We start from the raw sequence: 4,114 nt of genomic DNA, 5'->3' as shown, positions 1-4,114 counted from the left end.
TTACAATAACAATTTTTAAAAAAGAAATATAAATCTAGTATACACAAAAAAAGTAAATTTTAAGCCAGGTGCCAGTAGCTCATGCCTGTAATCCTACCTACTCAGAAAGCTGAGACCTAAGGATCACAGAGGCAGTGTTCAGGCACTGAGTTCAAGCCCCATGACTGACCAAGGAAAAAAAGTAAATTTTACTGTAAGAAAATTAACTTTTGAGCATTTTTCATCTGTATGAGGGTGATTCTGATTAATAATTCTCTCCTATTCCTTCCTGGATAATCTGGGTAAAATTGGTCATGGTCGATTTTTTTTTTTTAATAGATTTGAAATGTTTTTAAGTTGTCATTAACTTTGGAGTAGAAATCTGGGAAGAAGTTCTATTTACTTTTTAGTGTGGGGTAGAAACCTACCTTAGTACAAATTTTTTAATTTCCATAATTCTCTATATTGAATGAATGTTTTCTGATTTGTACTTACCTTTGTGTTTGGCTACCTTTTTATATTTAAAAAAATTGAAAATAAAAGTTATGTTCTTATTAAAAAAAAAAAGAAAATTAACTTTTGTAGTAAATCAGGTGAAAGTAATAATTGCAAACATTTTCCCCCCCAGTCCTGGGCTTGAGCTCAGGACTGTCCTTGGGTTTTTTCTCCAGGCTAGAGACCTACCACTTGAGCCACAGCACTACTTCTGGAATCAAACCCAGTTCTTTATGCATGCTAGGCAAGCACTTTACCATGAAGTCAAACTCCTAGCCCCTGCAAACCATTTTTTTTGTGTGCCAATACCAGGGCTTGAACTCAGGACCTCACACACTCACTAGGCTTTCTCACTCACTGTTAGGGCTCCACCACTTCAATCACACTTCTAGTTCTTGGCTGTTTGCTGGGTAACTGGAGATTAAGTCTCAAAAATTTGTCTGCACAGGCTGGCTCTAAACCTCACTCTTCAAATCTTAGTCTACTGTATAAAAGCTAGGATTGCAGACATGAGTCATCAATGCCAGACTAAGCAATTAAAGTCCTAAAATCAACACTAACGTAAGAAGCAAATGAATAAGCAAACACATAACAGAACTCCTCCTTACAATAGAAAACAAATAAAACCTCAAGGAATTTTGGCAAGATGTAGACTAACTGATGGCACGTATCTTCTGGAGAAGTTCTGCCAGGACACAATCTGAATATGATAAGAAAATAAAAGGCAGCGTCAAACCTGAAGTCATTTTATAAGTTACTGACTTGGACTCTTCAAACACATCCATTACATAAAATTTATACCCAGGGACCAGAAGTTTAGCCTAGCAGTAGAGGGCTTGCCTAGCATGCACGAAGACCTGGGTTCGATTCCTTGGTACCACATACATAGAAAAAAAAGCTGAGGGGGCCGGGAGTTTGGCCTTGTGGTTAAAGTGCTTGCCTAGCATGCATGAAGACCCGGGTTCGATTTCTCGGTACCACATATATAGGAAAAAAGCCGGAAGTGGTGCTGAGGCTCAAGTGGTAGAGCTCTAGCCTTGAGAAAGTCCAAGGACAGTGCTCAGGCCCTGAGCTCAAGCCCAGGACTGGCAAAAAAAAAAAAAAGCTGAAGTGGTGCTGAGGTTCAAGTGGTAGAGCTCTAGAAAGTCCAAGGACAGTGCTCAGGCCCTGAACTCAAGCCCAGGACTGGCAAAAAAAAAAAAAAAATTACACCCAGGAATTGGTCCAGATTACAGAGGCACAAAACAACCAATCCAACAATCCTAGACTGTTTTTATTCTATAAACACTTTGTTTTTGGTCCACTGTGGGGCTTGAACTTAGCCTGGGTGCTGTTCCTGAGCTCTTCAGCTCAAGACTAACTCTTCCACTTGAGCAACAGTGCCCCTACCTACAAAGACTTTTATTCGTAATAATCAATAGAAACCGCAATACTATCAACTAAGCAAGTTTCAGACATTGCACTGTTACTAAAACTCCTTGTTTGTAGAGACGGAAAGCAATAAAATATACATAGGTAAATATGCAGCAAGTAGATCCCTTACCAGTTTAATTTTGGGGGGTTTGGGGATTGAAGTTCTAAGACTGATTTTCTATTCTGCATCTTACTCTTGAGTGGTTGAGTCATAACTCATAAATAAGCAAGAAAATGAAAACTAATGAGGTAAAAGGTTCCTATTTTACAAAACTAGATACGCAGGAATTGTTTGGGTTTTTTTTTCTTTTTTGGTCAGGCATAGGGAACTCTGGGCCCAAGTGCTATTCCTGAGCTCTTCAGCTCAAGGATAGTACTCTAATAACTTTGAGCCTCAGCACTACTTCATTTTTCTGTCATTAATTGGAGATCTAAGAGTCTCATAGACTTTTGTTTCTGGGGTTGGCTTTGAACCATAATCAGATCTCAGCCTCCCAAGTAGCTAGATTACAGGCGTGAGCCATCAATACCAGGCCACAGGAATTGTTTGTACTGTTCTTATAACTTTCTTTATGTTTACCATTATGGGAAAATTATAAGTAACTAAGAGAAATGCCCCTTTTGAAGCAATAAGCCAGAAAGCTGGAACTAACACCCCAGGTAGTATAAGTACAGGATTAGCATGAACACATTTACTAAGAGGACTTGAGACAATAATACCCAGGGACACATGTCTTAATACACAGACTTGAGTTCCTGAAATCCTATGTATTCTGTAGCAAGGAATTTGTTTGATCCACTGGCCATCTCAACCATAAATGCAAGCCTTTCCTTTAACTCTTTCCTTACTCATCAGACTTCTCACTACAAGACAGAAACTTCAAGTGCAGGACTGGCTGGCAACATAAAATAATAATCATACTGATGTATAAACCAGTTGTATTTATAACTTGGCTGTATGTCAGTTTCTATGCATTTGATGAACATCAGCTTTCCCAACCTGGACTGCCTAGCATAGCACAGAACATGCTATGGACTCATGCAGCCATCTTCTAAACTGGCACACTTATGAAGGTTGCCTAACTCTGTGAAAACACCTAATGACATCTTTTCTCTTTATCCATTTGCCTTGACAAAGCAGTCCATCACTAGCAAGTTTCAATACTCACAAAGATGGAACAACAACCAAAAACTAAAGTTAAAGATAGTTTTCAGTGGAAAAAAACAAAACCATTAAAGTACTTAGATCACAACAATTCCATTTTGGAAAACTGCATGAAGTATTCTTTCATGTAAATATGCCAAAGATGTAACACAATAGAAGGATTTTATTTTCTTATTTTTAAATTCTTGCCACAGAAGTAAAACCCAACACACATATGACAGCGCATTACGGCCACGCATACCTCTGAAGCACAAGCTACACCTACTATTCTACCAACAACAGGATGTGACTTTTAGAGCTATAGTCTTCAACTATGTATAGAGAGCCACTAGAGAAAATATGCAGGCCTTGGAGTTGACATATAAACCATTCAGCACTTCCTCAGTCTCTTTAGTGATATGCAGATGGTTAATGAAGTAGCACTTATATTTAATTAAATCTATATTATTTAGGGGGGGAGGGATCAGTCATGGGGCTTGAACTCAGGACCTGGGCCCTGTCCTTGAGTTCTTCTCCTCAAGGCTAGTGCCCTACCATTTCTGGCTCTTTGGTAGTTAACTGGAGTTAAGTGTCTTCCTGCTTTGAACTGTGATCCTCAGATCTCAGCCTCCTGAATATCTAGGATTACAAGTACAAATCAGCAGATGCCCTTTACATAAACCTCAGTCTCAGTACACCTGAAACCAAAACCCAAGTCAGGGTTCTTTTGTAGAAGCCATACCCATTCAAATGTGATTTATGGTTTCATAATGTACATGTCTCAGTGCCTCAGCTATATGCTCGAATCTAATATTCTTTTTGATGATGATGGTTCAATGATAAAATCTCTCAAGGCTGGGAGCATGGCTTAGTGGTAGAGTGCCTACCTAGTGTGCAGCCCTGGGTTCAATACCTCAGTACCACATACAAAGAAAAACCCAAAAGTGGTGCTGTGGCTTGAGAAAGCTAAGGACAATGCTTATGTCCTGAGTTCAAGCCCCAGGACAGGGAAGGAAAAGAAAACAACAACAACAACCTCTCCCCCAATCTGTAAAACAGAAATTTTAAAAGCAATATCCTTGA

The sequence above is a fragment of the Megascapheus bottae genome, chromosome 1 (assembly GCF_031878675.1).
Source record: "Megascapheus bottae isolate mThoBot1 chromosome 1, mThoBot2.hap1, whole genome shotgun sequence".
In the NCBI taxonomy this organism is placed as follows: domain Eukaryota; kingdom Metazoa; phylum Chordata; class Mammalia; order Rodentia; family Geomyidae; genus Megascapheus; species Megascapheus bottae.
This window is presented reverse-complemented; position numbering follows the sequence as displayed.